The 18,729-nt window shown below is 38.4% G+C and overlaps 1 long non-coding RNA gene and 1 other non-coding gene across 3 annotated transcripts in view; one reads left to right on the top strand and one right to left on the bottom strand.

The window, feature by feature from the left end:
* The window catches only part of LOC129021514 (uncharacterized), a 172,135-nt gene extending 154,982 nt beyond the window's left edge, over positions 1 to 17,153 (bottom strand). For both annotated transcript variants that reach the window (XR_010125175.1, XR_008496078.2), the window contains exon 1: positions 17,010 to 17,153. This is a non-coding gene — a long non-coding RNA (uncharacterized LOC129021514). The remainder of the gene's footprint in view (positions 1 to 17,009) is intronic.
* On the top strand, positions 3,861 to 3,960 carry LOC129022197 (small nucleolar RNA U13). The gene has a single exon (XR_008496285.1). It is a non-coding gene; the product is annotated as a small nucleolar RNA U13 (small nucleolar RNA).
* Positions 17,154 to 18,729: the final 1,576 nt, after the last annotated feature.

Below are 18,729 nucleotides of genomic sequence, written 5' to 3' on the forward strand. Positions count from 1 at the left end.
TTGGCCTCCCAAAGTACCTGCATTACAGGCGTAAGCCACCACACTTGGCAGTGTCTAGATATTTTAACAGTATGTGGTAAAGCTGCCTGTATTTAAGTTAGTGTAAATATCAAGGCTCTCCTGCCTTCTGTACTCAAGAAAATTTATAAATCCACATTTCTGCTTCAGATTTTCTAAAACAAACGGTTTCAGCCATATTCACTGAGAAAACTGTAATAAATTGGAAATCAGTATCAAGAAAAAAATCCATACACAAATTTTTAAATTTATTTTTTATTTGTATAAATGTATGGGGTACAAGTATAATTTGGTTATAGATAAATTGTATAGAGCAGTCAGTGTTTTTAGTATATCCATCACTGGAGTAATGTACATTGTACCATTAAGTGCTTTCTCATCGTCCTCAGCCAACCCTCTTCTCACCACCCCACCAACTCTTCTAAGTCTCCATTGTCTATCATTCCACACTCTACTTCCATGTGTACACATTATTTAACACCCACTTAGAAGTGAGAACATGGGGTATTTGTCTTTCTGTGTCTGAATTCTTTCACTTAAGAAAATAGCCTCCAGTTTCATCTATGTTGCTGCAAAAGACATGATTTCATTCTTTTTTATGGCTGAAGAGTATTCATATATATATACCACATATTCTTATCCAATCATGGGTTGATGGAAACTTAGGTTGATTCCATATCTTTGCTATTGTGAATAGTGCTGTAATAAACATCTATGTGCAGGTATCTTTTTGATTTAATTATTTTTCCTTTGAGTAGATACCCAGCTGGATCATATGGTAGCTCTATTTTTTTTTTCTTTTTTGAGAGATGGAGTCTCGCTCTGTTGCCCAGACTGGAGTAGAGTGGTGCGATCTTGGCTCACTGCAACCTCCACCTCCCGGGTTCAAGCTAGTCTCCTGCCTCAGTTTCCCAAGTAGCTGGGACTACAGGCCTGTGCCACCATGCCCAGCTAATTTTTGTATTTTTTTAGTAGAGACAAGGTTTCACTATATGTTGGCCAAGCTGGTCTCCAATTCCTGACCTCAGGTGATCCACCTGCCTCAGCCCCCCAAAGTGCTGGGATTATGGGCCTGAGCCACTGTGCCCGGCCTGTTTGCCATCTTTTGAAAAATGTCTATAGATATCCTTAGCCCAGTTTTTGATGAGATGATTTTTGCTGTTGTTAGTAGTCTGAGTTTCTTATAAATTCTGGATATTCATCCCCTGTTGGATATAAAGTTTGGATATTCATCCCCTGTTGGATATATAGTTTGGATATTCATCCCCTGTTGGATATATAGTTTGCACATATTTTCTCCCATTCTGCAGGTTGTCATTTTACTCTGTTGATTTTTTTTTTTTTTTTTTTGGTGTACAGAAGCTTTTTAATTTAATTAAGTTCCATTTGTCTATTTTTGTTTTTGTTGCCTGCACACAAATTTAATAATTTCTCATGATCTCTTGGGTTAATAATAAGTCACATCTGAAATTAGATTTCAAAATTAAAGATATTGGTAAGACTATAAATTGAAAATACTTCTTAGCCAAAGTGTCCTCAAAAAATAATTCTTAGCCTTAAATGGGAACAAGAAAGGCTAAAATTTTAAAAGTATGTGTGCAAATCAAGAACCTAGGAAAAAATCAGCCAAATAAACCTAAGAAAAAAGACAAAGTGTTACACAAATTGGTATAATAAAAATGTAGGCCTAATCAGTAATATCCACAATATTGCTGAGGCAGACAATCATTTGTAGTTCAGATTAAGTTAAAAGTCATTAATTTCAGGAAAAATAAATATTACACTGCAAAAGATTTAAAAAACATATGTTCCATGTTTACAAAATTGTATATACATACACAAACACAAATACACAAATATTTCTAGATTTGAAAATCTAGATAAAATAGATGTTTAGGAAAATATAGCTGATCAAAATTTAAACAAAGCAAGTTAAAAAATAAAAAGAAACCAAAATCACGACAATTGAAAAGTTAGACAAAAAATTATCTCAAAGACACCATACCTTTGAGGTATTATTAAAATTTTTACCAAAATTAATTTGCTCTGTAATCCCAATGTTTAATCAATGGGTCCAGAAATAGACGAAAAGGTGGAAAGTTAGCAAAGCATTTGTTTAGTTAAAAACAACAAGAACAACTAAAACAACTAAACAACTAAATCCTACTTATTAGCATAACGATAAATATACTAAAATAGCAGAGAAACAAATCCTGCAATGTAAAAAGACTGACACAGCCAATTAGGGTTTACCAAGAAGTGTAAGGACAGTTCAACATTAGAAAAACCTATCACTGTAGTTTCCTAAAGGAATTGACTTTTAAAAAGAAAATAACATTTTAGTAGATAGTGTAAAATTATCCCTTACAAAATAATGCCATACCTGACCAGAGAAATTTAAGAAATACTGGAAGAGAGAAGATATTTACCTGATTAACGAAATCAACCAAAATCCTGGAATAAACATTTTATTGGATAGTAAAATGCTAGAATGAATGAGAAAATTAAAAATTCTTCAGATGTCCACTATTATGGTCCCAACTCAGACCATTAGAACAAAGAAATAAGGTTTACAATTATGTTATAATGAAGTTATATAAAGTTATAAATAAAACAAAACCCTCAGCAATTGCAAATGTTATCTTCCAAAATATGTGATGAAACAAACTGAAAACCTAAGTGAAAGATGCCAGTCTGAAAAGGGTGCATACATTATGATTCCAACTATACAGCGTTCTGGGAAAGGCAAAACTGTAGAGACAATAAAATGATCAGTGGTTGCCAGAGACTCAGGAGGAGGAAGGGAAGGATGAACAGGAGGAGCATATGGGATTTTCAAGGCAGCAGAACTCTTCTGGATGGTACTGCAATGGCAGGTACATGACATTATGCATTTGTCAAAACCCGTGGATCTTTCCCCGGCGTAATGGCTCACTCCTGTAATCCCAGCATTTTGGGAGGCCAAGGGGTGGTATTGCTTGAGCCTGGGAGTTTGAGACCAGCATGGGCAACCCAACTCTACAAAAAAATATGAAAATTAGCCAGGTGTGGTGGTGCATGCCTGGAGTCCCAACTACTCAGGAGGCTGAGGCGGAAGGACCCCTTGAGCCCAGAAGGCTGAGGCTGCAGTGAGCTGTAATTGCATCCCTTCACTCCAGCCTGGGTGACAAAGTGAGACTCTGTCTCAAAAACAAAACAAACAAAAAACAGAACTTTACAACACAAAGAAAGAACACTAATGTAAACTATGAACTTTAGTTAATAAGGTTTCAATAGTGGTTCATCAATTGTAACAAATGTTTCACATTAATATAAAATGTTAATAAAAGGAGAAACTGTACTGAAGGAAGAAGGGGTTATAGGAATTCCTTTTTTGCCCAAATTTTCTGTAAATTGAAAAATTGCTCTAAAAATAGTCATTTTTAAAAAGAGAGTTTGGGTAAGAAAACTATATAAGAAAGAAAGAAAACATTCTTATATATCTGCAAATGCCAGTGACACAACATCATTAAAAATACGTCATTTAGACATCAAGAAACACTTTAAGTACCTAGCAACTAACCTATGAAAAAATATCTAAGATTTACAAGAAGAAAATTATAAAACTTTAATGAGAATATTTCTAAAAGCATGTATAATTTAAAAAAATGCAAACATGATTTCTATAAAAGATTCAATACTTTAAAGATGTTAATTCCTCCTTTTTCTTACATGCATATTGATCTATAAATGCAATAACTTTTTTTAACTTGAGATTTTTAGTGGATTTGGATACCAAAGTTCATTTACAAGATAAAATTTCTGAGAAGAGCAAATAAAATTTTGTTAAAGAACAATGGGAGATCCTTTTGTAGTTCATGTGACGATGGGGTGTTCACACGCATGTGTGAGATGTGCCACCCTTGAACCTTGTTATGATGTCGTCACATTACCCATCCAACATGAACTTGAAAAAAAAAGAGACATAAAAAGAAAAAAGAATAGGAGACTTCCTTTAAAAGATTTCAGAGTTGTACTGTAAGCCATAATAATTAAGATAGACTCCTATACATATGGGCCTTGAGTTAATGACAAATACTGCATTTCAAAGAGGGAGTGAAAATGAACGACTTTTAAAGTGTTGTTACAAGCTATATTTATCCTTTGCAAAAGGTAAGTTAGGTTGCCCACTTTATAGTACTCCCTAACTTCAATTCTGGAAGGGTAGGTTCTTAGCAGCTACTACAGGTAGTAAATAGATTTCTGCTAAAGGGAAGTCTGAGAGGTCAATGAGCTATGCCTCTAGAAGTTTACCCTGGAAGGACAAGCCCGCCAGGACACACGATGCCAGAACCTTTGCCCCAAGTTACTGTCAGGAACCCTGAGTGAACCCTTGTCACTGCTACCGGATCACAGCTGAAAAAACTCCTACCTCCTTCTCCAGAGGAAACCTTCACACTGAGGTGTTTGTGCTCCTGCATCCAAGGAGCCTGGAACACAGAATACATGTACCTCACGGAAGAACATTCTGGAACACTATGAGTAAGGCAGTAAGGAGGCAACTGTGAGCTGCTCTGGAGAACAACCACCATGAATATGATTCCTAAGAGACAATCTCACTTACAAATGATCTATATTAACTCAAGTTAATAACTAATATTCGAGTTAATAACTAATAGTTAATATTCTGGACTGGCACCCTTGAAGATTTATTTCTACCCAATATTCCTGAGTTTTTAATTTATATCATTGTCTATAAATGATATACAATAATTATAGGCATTTTCAATGAAACTTTTCCGAGAAAATTAAATGAACTTGCCCCAGACAGCTCTTTCTGTAAATGCAGCATAGCAGGAAGTTTCTTTGCTCTTTTTATGAATTCCCCCAAACATTTAAGACTCCAGTTTCCATACAAGTTTGTGAACTCCATGTGTTCTGTAGGACTTGTTGAAATAAAGTTATAATAAATCATGTAGAGAAAATAGCTACAAAAAAGTAAAAATGGGAGACCATGATTAATATCAGTCTTATTAGAATAGAAATTGTATTCAGTCCTCAATCAGAATTGAGGCCACCTCTTGCCACTTCCCTGCTGCAGGTTTGTCTTGAAGGGTAACGGAAACCATGCAGTGCTATGCTGCTGACTTGTATAAGATAATAGTGACGTTACATTCAGCTAGAGTGCCAAGTGACAAGACAGATGGTGAGAGATCTTACCAGCCATGTTAGTTTTCTTTTTAATTAATAGGCATTGGGAAACCATTTAAAGCTTCAAATAGTAGATATGTTTTAGAGAGGTCACTCTGGGGCTATGGAAAAATGGATTTACTGGAATAAAGTCAGAGGATGGGAAGTTATTTGAATGACTACTCTAATAATATAATTGTAGGAAAATATGAGAACCAAAATATTCTGGAACTAATTATTAATTAAAATCTGATAATGAAGGATGTCCTGGAAGTGTCATGATTATGACAGCTATTTGTTCTGTTTCTTAAAATGTTAAGAGATTAAGACACCTACAGCTCCAAAGGAACACTTGCTTATGCTACCTTCACCTGGTTGCTCACTGGAATATCATCTGCTTTCTATAAGATTACTATTACAGAGCTTTCTATAAGACTGCTATTAGATAATAATAATTGCTATTATCTAACAGTATATGTTGGTGCCTCCTAGTAAATTTCCTGGCAAGAGACCCAAACAGTGAGATGTCAACAGCAGTGGATGCTTCTAGGGGATAGAATGAGCTGTCTTTGATGAATACAAATTGCATGCTTCAAAGAGTATGGACATTTTTTGGATATGTGTGGGTAAGTTCTGAACACTGAGTTTGAAAAAAGAAAACAAGTACCAACCTATGCAGAGTATTACATATCAGAATAAGAAATTTCAACTTTATTCTGTGGATAAAGGGTATTTCTAGGATAAGATGGCAGAATTTACGAATCCTCTTTCTCTACATCTAATAAAATTAAGCAAAATTGAAAAAGTATACATATTTATCAGTACCATTTAAACATCTTAGTTAAAATATGTAAATAACGGTTACAGAGGGACAGAAGTTTCCAGGAATTGTTTGGCTCCTACTTCCAAGGCCATTTCCACCCTATGAGAGCACTATGAGGAAAATATTGTGAATGGACAAAATACTTAAGTACTCCATCAAACTTGGAAGGAAATGACTGAATGGACAGTGAGGCATCCCAGAGGAATGACATGGAATCATTTTCAATAGTGATGTGTGATGGTTGTGACACCCCACCCACTTACACAGGCCTCACAGTCAGCCCTCCTACTTGGGGAAGAGGGTTTTTGGGAAATAGGTCTACACCAGTGATTCTCAACCAGGGGCAATTTCAGCCTTTAGCGGACTTTTGGCAAAGTGTGGAGACATTTTTTGTCAAAACTTGGGGAGGGTAAGGGGTTTCTATTGTCATGGTAGAGGCCCAAGATGCTGCTAAACACCCTACAATGCACAGTACAAGGCCCCTCAAGTGAAGAATTTGTGGGCCCAAAATGTCAATAGAGCTGAGGTTGGGATAAGCCTTGTCTAAATGATTGCAGAGAAAACAAACAACATTTATTTATACTAATCAATTAACAATCTTATTCTTTAAAAATAAATAAAAGTTCACCAAAAAGTTTTCCAGGTCACTGAATACATATGAAAACATTGGCAAAAATAACAATGACGAATAAAGTGAATAGGTAACCCTTGAGGAATCAGGCAATTGTTTCCCTGGTCTTGAGTGACTGTGTCCACAATTCATTTTTTCTGATAGGTATAACTCCTTTTCTGCATCTGTGCTTCACAGAATCTCTCCTTTTCAGACATCCTGGGATGAAAGGATTTGGCTTCTATTTTTTTAATTTTAATTTTAATTTATTTATTATTTATTTATTTATTTTGAGACAGAGTCTTACTCTGTTACCCAGGCTGGAGTGCAATGGCATGATCTCAGCTCACTGCCACCTCTGCCTCCTGGGTTCAAGCGATTCTCCTGCCTCAGCCTCCCAAATAGCCAGGATTACAGGTGTCTGCCACCACACCCGGCTAATTTTTGTATTTTTAGTAGAGCCTGACCATGTTGGCCAGGTTGGTCTTGAACTCTTGACCTCAGATGATCCACCCACTCGGCCTCCCAAAGTGCTTGGATTACAGGTGTGAGCCACTGCTCCTGGCCCTTTTTTTAGATCGTATTTTTTGACATCTGTTTTCTCTCTTCTTAGGCTATTAAATATAAGCTATCAAATAATGCGGATAGTTAATGCTCCTATCCCTCTCAAATCCTTCTTTCTAATAACTGAGAGCAAGGGGACTGTATTGATTGTATTGAATCTCTTCATGCACCGGTAACTCAGCTATGAAGAGGGTCTTCTTTAAACGGCTGGTCTGACTTTCATAGATTGACATTGCTCCTTTCTTTTATTGTGAAAAAATTAAACTCCCAAAAGTCTTTTGGGAACTCTCAAAGTCTTTTGGGACTTCTCAAAAAACATAAGAAGTATTCACCTACATAAGTGTTGAAAGATTATATCTGTTTTTTTTTTTAGACAGAGTTTTGCTCTTGTTGCCCAGGCTGGAGTGCAATGGCGTGATCTTGGCTCACAGCAACCTCTGCCTCATGGGTTCAAGCGATTCTCCCGCCTCAGCCTCCTTAGTAGCTGAGATTACAGGTGCCCACCACCATGCCCAGCTAATTTTTTGTATTTTTAGTGGAGACAGGGTTTCACTATGTTGGCCAGGCTGGTCTCGAACTCCTGATCTCAGGCGATCCACCCTCCTCGGCCTCTCAAAGTGCTGGGATTACAGGCATGAGCCACTGCGCCCAGCCAGATTATATCTTATGAATAAAAGTGATAAGACCATATGGAATTACTGGACTAGTAACATAGTTAAGCATTTTGTTTAAGACAACAAAGCGCATTTTGAAAATGCTGCTATCTCTCAATGCTGATAGTGTTTTTCTCCTGTGAGTGACCCAAGAATATTATAAATAATTGGTAAAGGGAATGGAGCCTTTGAGGTTGAACAAATGTTGCACTAGCTGTTTCTCGACTGAGTGTAACAGCTTCATGATTAAGGGAAAACAAAATTATTTTCTATTCCAAAGATTCATTCTATGAGGTGGCCATAAAGTCTAGAATTAGATGCTAATGTTTTGTCATTCATTGTAATGCAATATTAGTAAACCATTTAAAAGATTTGCCTGGTTTCCTGACTTGGTGGCCACCTTGAATAATTCTTGCTGTCTTCTGGGAAGAACAATGGAATTTATTCCTGCCTTAAAAATCATACATCATGACTATCCCCAGAGAATGTCCTTTTCTATTCCTAGGAGTGACTTCTAATCCTTCACACTGGTGAGAAAAAGGAAGCCTATTTCATCCTGTTAGTGGTGCTGAAACCCATGCTTTACTTTCTGAAGATGTCCCAGCGAGTCCCCCATCAATTCACTGCCACATATATCCTGTTCCATAACGAGTGTGTCTTCCTTATAAATACTGCCCAGACTCTTGCCAGTTCCTCTCCCTTTGTCCTTTCATGTGAGTGTTCTTCGGCTACCTTAGTGGAACTATAGATCTGTCTCCTCCTTATCCTCTCAATTACAACAAAATAAGATTGTTTACTTTTTACGTTTATGGGATGAAAATGCCCAGTTCAGGTCAATGAAACATCAGTGCATTGCATTGACTCTGAACACTTCAGAATTTAGAGCTGCCATTGAATGCCAGCTGATGGAGATAGGGTGCATATCAGACAGGTAGATAAAGTTCAGGTTTCCTGGGGAACCAGGTATAGAGAAAAACAAGTCTGATATGAGGAAAATTGCACAATTTAGAGTAGTACTGCCATGTAAGTGATTTCTGCAAACTAGGAAAAGTAGAGCTGAAGTTATTATGTGGATAATTCAAAAGAGGAAAGTGTGTACTTTTTCAGAAGCAGAAAAATATTCAAACTTCTTTCTTCCTTTTGTGTTTAGCAGACCCTCCAATGTGATCTTTGCCTTTGGAGTTTGGGTGAGGTATAAGAAATGGCCTGATCCCTGATTCCGTACTTTATTCCCCCTCCATCCTTCCCTTCCAGATAGACAATTCTACCCATCAATGAGTCACTCAATAAGTCTCAACAGCATTTACTTTTGCTGAGATTGCTCAGCAGTTGAGGGTCCTTTGCTAGGTGAGACCAATAGGAGACAAACACCTTTTCCATGGTCTTTTTTTTTTTTTTTTAGACAGAGTCTCGCTCTGTCACCCAGACTGGAGTGCAGTTGCACGATCTCGGCTCACTGCAAGCTCCACCTCCCAGGTTCAAGCAATTCTCCTGCCTCAGCCTCCCAAGTAGTTGGGATTACAGGCGTGCACCACCATACCCTGCTAACTTTTGTATTTTTAGTAGAGATGGGGTTTCGCCATGTTGGCCAAGCTGGTCTTGAACTCCTGACCTCAGGTGATCCACCTGCCTAGGCCTCCCAAAGTTCTGGGATTACAGGTGTGAGCCACTGCGCCTGGCCCTTTTCCATGGTCTTTGAAAGACGATGCTTATTTCATGGTCAGTGGCTTAAAAAAAATCCCCTTCCTGGTTTTCTTCAACAAACTAATTTTTTGTAAAAATTAGTAATCTTAAAAATATTTTGACAAAAAGTAAAATTAAAGGGACATCTTTTCTTGGTTTTCCTTCTACAGCCCCATGTGCAGTACTTTCACCTATAAGCAAAGAGAGTGGTTTCGATAGTCTCTAAAATTTCAACCTGATCTCACATTCTGCCATTCTACCCAGCTCTTAATTCAGTTTGCTTCCATTATCCTAACAGGCTTCCACTTATTTAGAACCTGGAAATGCTATTTAACACCCTGCAACACTGACAGAAACTTATGATAGGTACCAATTACTGAAGGCCAAATGAGTAAAATATGTAGTTTTAGGACCTTTACAAACATCTCATTTAATCTTCCTAGCATTCTATGAGAGAGGCATGATCCCACACTTATAAACGAAGAAGGAAAGCTTGGGGATGTGAAGCATCTTGGCTAGCCTTCTGCTGCTAGTGAACAGTGGAGCTGGGACTCCAGCCCAGGCTTTCCCAACTCAGAAGACTGAACATCCAGGAGGATGTTAACTACTTGTGTCCTGTCCCAAACAACCCGGAGTTCTCAGTCAGCTTGGTTCTGCTTGTGACCTCACATGAAGAATAGCAGAGCTCACCAAAGTGATGTTCACCTCTGTGTGACACTGTTGTTGTTTTTTTCCTTGTCTTAAGCAAAGGAAGCACTAGTGGAGAGTCTGAGCCCTTAATCCTCCTCCCTAAGTCCCCATTTATAATAGAAATAAAAGGCTGTAAAGTCAGCTGGGCTTGGGTCCAGGCTCATCTGTGGAGGAGGCAAGCTCATGTTCCTCGCCTTCCCTTTCGATGTCCATTGTGTTGTGTCTCTGAAGCACACGATGCCATTACCCTTGCCATTATCTGTATACCTCAGTTTGATCATTTTGTGTGTGTGTGTGTGTGTGTGTGTGTGGTTTGAAAAAGATTTAGTAAAACATTTCCCAACAAGTGAAAGTTCTTGGCTGGGCGCAGTGGCTCACGCCTGTAATCCCAGCACTTTGGGAGGCTGAGGCGGGCAGATCACCTGAGGTCGGGAGTTTGAGACCAGCCTGACCAACATGGAGAAATCCCATCTCTACTAAAAATACAAAATCAGCTGGGCGTGGTGGTGCATGCCTGTAATCCCAACTACTCAGGGGGCTGAGACAGGAGAATCGCTTGAACCTGGGAAGCAGAGGTTGCGGTGAGCCAAGATCGTGCCATTGCACTCCAGCCTGGGCAACAAGAGCAAAACTGCATCTCAAAAAAAAAAAAAGTGGAAATTCTTATATGGCATAGATATGAATTCCTTCCTCTGGTAATAATTAGGTTGTTCCAGGAAGCACAATGTCATTCTTTAAATAAAAGATTTCCTGTTTAAAACTTTTCAAAGGAGCAGACCATGTTGGAGATTCTCCTTAGGTTTGGTCTGTGTATATTAATTTTATTAAGCCATTCTTCATTTTAAGCCTTTGCTATAAAGTTAAAAGTGTACTAAATAAAAATAAACTATTTTGTATTTTAGAGAAGAGTAAAGGGAAGAAAAATGAATACTCAGTCTTTATGTAAACTCCAAGGATAGTAGGGCTTAGAGGGCTTTTCTAGTTTTATGAGAATTTGTACTACTGATTTTTGTATATTCCTGTTTTTGAGATAAATGGATCTCTGGGGAAATTGTTGAGTTACAATGGCATTTCACTGTGATCCCTGTCAAGCTCAGATCAGCTCTATAACCCAATGATGACCTGTCTCTTTGTTTACTGTCCTGTTAAATGTCAGCTAAAGTTTCCCAGAGGTCATGCATGTACCATGAGGCAGAGTACTTTTCCTCAGTGCAACAGTTGCTGGTTCTCTTCATTTTGGTATATGTGCTTTAATGCAAAGTATCTAAACCTGCAGTGTGATCTGTATATATTATCCTATTAATTGTATTATTGATCATTTTGATTATCTTGCTTGAAGATTTATTCATACTTTTTGATTTGGTAGAAACAAATTTTTTTCTGCTTATAAAAAGGATCTAAAAGACAGGATGAGAATGATGTCCCACCAAATAGAAAATATTAATGAGATAAAAACTATTAAGTGGAACCCCAAATAAATTATTTGGTTAAGAATTATAATAACTGAAATTAAAAATGTACTAGAGGTGTTAAATAGTAGATTTGCGCAGGCAGAAGAACTGATGGGCATGAATACAGATTCAGACTACATAGTACGAGGAACAACAACAAAAAAAGAATGAATAAGAGTGAACAGAGCCTAAGAAACACCACCAGGTGGACCAACAGGCATAATAGGAGTCCCAGAAAAGGAGTAATAGAGGAATAGAAGGAATAGTTGAAAAAGTAATGGCCAAAAATTCCCCAAATTTGATGAAATGCATGAATCTATATATTCAAGAAGCTCAAAATACTCCAAGTAGGATAAATTCAAAGAGATCAACATGTAGACACAAAATAAACTGTCAAAAAGATAAAGACTATGAGAGAATCTTGAAATCAGAGAAGCAAATCATCATATACAAGGGATCTGTAATAAGAAAAACAATGGATTTCTCATCAGAAACAATGGAAGTCAGAAGGCAATGAGTTGACATATTCAAAATGCTGAAAGAAAAAAACATGTCAACCAAGAATTATGTATCCAACAAAGTTATTCTTTTAAAATGAAGGAGAAAGTAAGATATTTCCACATAAACAAAAAATAAGTTTATTGCTAATAGACTGACTCTACAAGAAACAAAAAGAGAATTAAGTGATACATTAGGAAAAGTCTAACATAAAAGACAGTAACTGAGAAATAGAGGAACATGAAAAATTCAGAAAACAAATATTAAAATGGCAGACATGGATCCTACCTTATCAATAACTACATTAAATGTAAATAGATTACTCTCCAATTAAATTTTAGAGATTGGCAGAATGTATAGAAACTATTTATAACTATAACAGTATCCAAAAGAAAGATAGAGTGGCTATTCCAATATCAGAAAAAAAAAAGGACTAAGTTACAAAACATTTCTACATTTCTACAAAATGGGAGAAAATTTTCGCAACCTACTCATCTGACAAAGGGCTAATATCCAGAATCTACAATGAACACAAACAAATTTACAAGAAAAAAACAAACAACCCCATCAAAAAGTGGGCGAAGGACATGAACAGACACTTCTCAAAAGAAGACATTTATGCAGCCAAAAAACACATGAAAAAATGCTCACCATCACTGGCCATCAGAGAAATGCAAATCAAAACCACAGTGGGATATCATCTCACACCAATTAGAATGGCAATCATTAAAAAGTCAGGAAACAACAGGTGCTGGAGAGGATGTGGAGAAATAGGAACACTTTTACACTGTTGGTGGGACTGTAAACTAGTTCAACCCTTGTGGAAGTCAGTGTGGCGATTCCTCAGGGATCTAGAACTGGAAATTCCATTTGACCCAGCCATCCCATTACTTGGTATATACCCAAAGGACTATAAATCATGCTGCTATAAAGACACATGCACACGTATGTTTATTGCGGCATTATTCACAATAGCAAAGACTTGGAACCAACCCAAATGTCCAACAATGATAGACTGGATTAAGAAAATGTGGCACATATACACCATGGAATACTATGCAGCCATAAAAAATGATGAGTTCATGTCCTTTGTAGGGACATGGATGAAATTGGAAATCATCATTCTCAGTAAACTATCGCAAGAACAAAAAACCAAACACTGCATATTCTCACTCATAGGTAGGAACTGAACAATGAGAACACATGGACACAGGAAGGGGAACATCACACTTCGGGGACTGTTGTGGGGTGGGGGGAGGGGGGAGGGATAGCATTGGGAGATATACCTAATGCTAGATGACGAGTTAGTGGGTGCAGTGCACCAGCATGGCACATGTATACATATGTAACTAACCTGCACATTGCGCACATGTACTATAAAATCTAAAGTATAATAATAATAAAAAAAGAAAAAAAAATGTCATTAGAGACAAAGAAGGACATTTTGTAATAATAAAATGGCCAATTATTCAGAAAGATATATCAATTGTAAACATGTATGCACCTAACAATAGAGTCTCAAAATACATGAAGCAAAAACTGATAGAATTAAAGGGAGAACTAATTCAACAATAGTCATCAGAGACTTCAATATTCCACTTTTAATAGTGGATAAAACAATTAGTACATCATCAAGGAAACAGGAAACTGAACAACACTATAAAACCCTAAAGAATTTCAAGCAGAGTCTCACATAGATATTTGTACATGTATGTTCATAGCAGCATCATTCACAATAGCTAAAACATGAATGCAACCCGAGTGTCCATTGCCAGAAAAAATTGACAAGCAAAATGCAGTATATACATATAATGGGATATTATTCAGCTTAAAAGAAGTAAATTCTGATATATGATACAATGTGGATTAAACTTGAGGACACTATGCTAAGTGAAAAAAGCCAGGTGAAAAGAGGGAAAGGGTCAGAAAAAATAACTATTGAATACCAGGCTGAGTACCTGGGTGAAAAAATAATCTGTATGACAAACCCTCATGACACGAGTTTATCTATATAACAAACCTGCACATGTAACCCTGAACTTAAAATAAAAGTAAAAACAAAAAGAAATTGAAATTACCCTTTTCTATCAAAGTCTCTGTTCTTTATGTAAAATATTATATTTGGGAGGTATATATGTATCATAATTCTATTTTTCAAATAAGAATTAAACAACAATAATATATACATATACACATATGCATATATATACATACATATATTACATATGTATGTGAGATGAGGGTTATATTTAAAAAGTCAATCAATCACAAAAGACAAATACTGTATGATTTCACTTATATGAAGTATTTAGAGTAGTCAAAATTATAGAAAGTAGAATGGTGGTTGCTGGGGGCTGGGAGAATGGAAGTTAATGTTCGATGGGTGCATAGTTTCAGTTTTACAAGATGAAAGAGTTCTAGAGATTGCTAGTAGTAATGGTTGCACAACTTTATAAATGTATTTAATGCCACTAAATTGTACACTTAAAATGGTTAAGGTGGTAACTTTTATGTTGTATGTCTTTTACTACAATTTTACAAATTGGAAAAAAGAAGAAATGGAAAATATGAATAGACCTATAACAAGAGATTGATTAGTGATTTTTTTAAAAGTTTAGTGTGGATATAAGGGCTTCAGAGGCATACAGGGAAACACCAAGACACTCTAGGCCACCTCAAAGCATGTGGACAGAACAACAGTAAGGAAGTTGGCTTCACCCTAGTGGAAATAGGGTAAATTCCTTTACCCACTCCATTGCAAGGCATGGGGAAATAATAACCTGCCCACCTGCTCCATATCATCCTTCTTAGAACAAAGCCTGAGAAATAACCCCCAAGTCCCCTTAGCCAAAGCAGTGTCACTGAGAATGGGGTGATATAGTATGAATGTTTGTCCTGTCCAAATCTTATGTTGAAATGTGATTCCCAGTGGTAAAGGTGGGGCCTGGTGGGAAGTGTTTGGATCATGGGGGTGGATCTCTCATGAATGGCTTGGTGCTGTCCTCATGAGGGTGAGTGAGTTCTCAGAGATCTGGTTGTTTAAACTGTGTGGTGCCTCCCCACTATCTCTTACTCCTGCTCTTGCCATAGGATACACCAGCTCCCCGTTTGCCTTATGCCATGAGTAAAAGCTTCCTGAGGCCTCACCAGAAGCAGAGCAGATGTCTTTGCCATGCTTCCTGCACAGCTTGCAGAACTGTGAGCCAATTAAACCTCCTTCCTTATAAACAGCCTCAGGTATTCCTTTTTAGCAACACAAGAACAGCCTAACCCAAGGATTAAGTGTCTGTACTTAACAATCTCCTGCTTCCTAGCCATCGACTTACTAATAATACTGATTATGCACAAAGGCCCACCAGCCACTGAGCAAAATCAGTCATATTACCTATAACAGACATATTGGTGAGCACATCACATCTGGCAGCCACATACGCATCATATATTTAATTATGTCCATGTGGTTTAAGAAAATTAAAAACTTTCCAGTCGTTACCTTTGGGGATTAGATGGGGGAGATTAGTGAGAGTTCCAGGCATAAAACTATGCACCATACACTTTTATATATTTCATTACTGTGGATCTTTATATTGTGTGAAAATAGAAATGAAGATAACAAATAGGATAATCTACATATATTTTCTGTTAAATCTAGCAAGTTTATATCCACATTAACTGAGCATGCCAGTTCAAATTCATACTCCCTAAATAAACAAGAGATCTTTCCATGAAACATTGATATGAAGTCTTTACTTAAAAAGAGATATGGACAAATTAAGGCAATTAGTCCCTTTATTAAATAGCAATGCTCTTTTCTTAAAAAAGAAAGATGGAGAGGAAAAGAGGGTGAGGGAGGGGTATAGGAGAGGAAAAGGAGGTGATGGCTGGGGGAGGAAGAGGGAGTGAAGGTTAGGACATGGAGACCGGAGACCAGAGGATGAACAAGAGGATGAAGGTAGTCTAGAGGAAGGAGGGTTGGGTAGGAGATTGCAAAGGGAAATTTAGGGCACATGGAGGCAAAGCAGAGTCTGAAATATTTAGTGAATTCCATGGAGATGTTTATTAGGCCCTAGCCAAAGCATGTCAGTCTGGGTGTGTATCCTAATAAAAAGCTTGATAAATTTATGTATGTTTTAAGAAATGTGTTCAACTCTAGGCTTCCTTTGTCTTTAGATGCTCAAGGTATTTCAGAGCTGTCCTTGAAGAAACACACAGTCTGCCCAACCATGGGTAACGACAGTCCTGTGCCACCCCCAAGCTACCATCTCTCACTACCAGCAAATTCCCTGTTCCCAATTCACCAAGAAACAGTCTTCAACCTAGGAGGAAAGGAGGAAGAGGAAAGAAGCATGGGGCACAGGTGGAGGGAGAGAGCACATGGTCCCTCCTTCCTCTCCTTGGGATGCTGCTCCGTGGCCCCAGCACCACTCCCGAGAGACCTGTTCTTTCCTGGGACAAAACAACCATCAGTTTCTGGGGTTGAATTCTTTCCTGGAAAGGCAGAAGACTGTCTATTCTTTGTCTAAGGAAAGCCTGAAAATATCTGTATGCTTTTGTCTATCACTTCAGGCTAAATGAAGACAGATGAGCAGAGAAGGGATGGCTCGTCCGTGTCTTTTATGTAAAAGAAACCTTCAGGAAGTTGTTATGAATGTTTTTGAGGTGCTGGCATGTTGGGGAGAACCAAAAAACTTCAATTTTGTAGATGGCCAAGGAAGAGCAGAAACCTGGTTCTCAGGCATTTAAAAATAGACAATGGAAAAATGCAACTGGGGTGAGTTCCTGGGACTCCCTGCAGTGGTAAATTGGAGAAAGATGAGACAAGGATGCACTCCAGCAAGGGAGAGACTTACCTTTGTGTCACCATGAGCCCAACTCCTGACGCTGGGGCCCAGGCTGCCAGTTAGGGACGTCACCATAACTGGACCACAGAGGAAGCCCTACCATCCCCAGAAGAAGTCAATTTCACACTGGAGCATTTGTGCTCCTAGTACCCTAGTTGCACGGAACTCAGAATGCAGGGACTTCTAGGTATATTATGACTTAAAACAGGAGGTTCTAGAACACATAAGCACAGGTGACCCATGGGAGAAGTAGACATCTGTGGCTGTTCTGGAAACCAACCACAGTGAGCACCATTTTAAGTAAAAATGTTCTCAGTTACAGATGACTTGAAGCATCTTACTTTGCAGAAGTCCTTAAACAATGTTTTCTACCTAATATCCTCATGCCATTTTTGGCAACTCACTAGAACAGTTTTTAGAGAAAAAGCCTCTCCAGTGATGATCTAACTTAACCCAGGCAGCTTGGTTTTCTGTCACTGTAGCATAATGTCAAAATACCTTTTCTCCATTTATTATTCATCACATAACACCCTAAATCCTCAATAAAACTATTTGGAAATATCTTAATATGGTACATCACTTTCAGCGTGTGCTCTATAAATGTGTTATTATTTTGAAAAGTGAATGGATGTCTAAATCCCAAGAACAAGCACAGAAAGGCAGAACAGGGCTAGCAGCTTGTCTTCCCAGAATGAATACTGTGCCAACCACTGTGAAAACCTGGAACTCCAATAGTCATTCCACACACAAAAAAATCTAATGCTTAGCATGCATATTTTTGGAACATCTAATAAGTTAATACTTTACTTAGTGGGTTTTTTTACATTTATAGTAAATCTGACACATAAAGACCTCCATCCTCAGCCACCCCAACTCTGTTTGAATGGCACCTGGTGGCTTGTCTGATGAGCTGCAGCCACACTGCCACCAGCTTGCCCAGCCTCAGGCTTCTCCTCCAGGGCTTGGATAGGTAAGTAAACGACTCCACTGACATAGCGACTCCCAGCTTCTGGAAACCAGGAAATAAATATGATTTCTAAGAGAGCTGAGAAATGAAGCCTTGAATTTGTCATAGATCTGCTTTCTTTTCCTCTTCTCACTAGCTTGTGACCAGCTGTTGGATTGGAGTTGGATAAACTCACATCTTGCACACAGGCCTCCAGCTTCTGCTTGGTATTTATGGGGAGACACGTCTCCAGCTTTGCTGAGTGTGAGCCCCTACAGGATCCTGGGGCAAAGGGAAGACAAGAAGCCTGAGTGAAGCCCAGGCAGGCCTTTGGAGGGGCTTGTCTTTCTTGACAAGTGGAGGGAGGCCACAGAAACTTTCTGAGCTGTCACTGTCATGGTCTCCTCCGTGCAGGCCACTCTGGAAGCTCTGAAAGGATGGTGTTGAGGAATGCAAGGACAGGGTTGGGGAGATCTGTAGGGTGGTGATTTTATCAAACCTGCAAGAGATGACCTTGGTCTAAGGTGGCCGTTGTAGGAATAAAGAGGAGGAAAAGGATCCAGGAAAAATCGAGGAGATGCAACCCACAGGGCTGGGCACTGGATGTGAATGGGAGGAGGAGGGAGAGCTGGGCTGACTGTCAGGGAGGATCCTTGGGCATGTTGGGTGAGACCAGCTGAGTCAGAGAAGAGGTGACAGGGCAGGGCCTCAGGACTAGAGCTCACCTGCTGACACAGTATAGCAGAGGACGCTGAGGGGATGAACTCAGGTAGCCAGGCAGGA

Source organism: Pongo pygmaeus, chromosome 21, assembly GCF_028885625.2.
Source record: "Pongo pygmaeus isolate AG05252 chromosome 21, NHGRI_mPonPyg2-v2.0_pri, whole genome shotgun sequence".
NCBI lineage: Eukaryota > Metazoa > Chordata > Mammalia > Primates > Hominidae > Pongo > Pongo pygmaeus.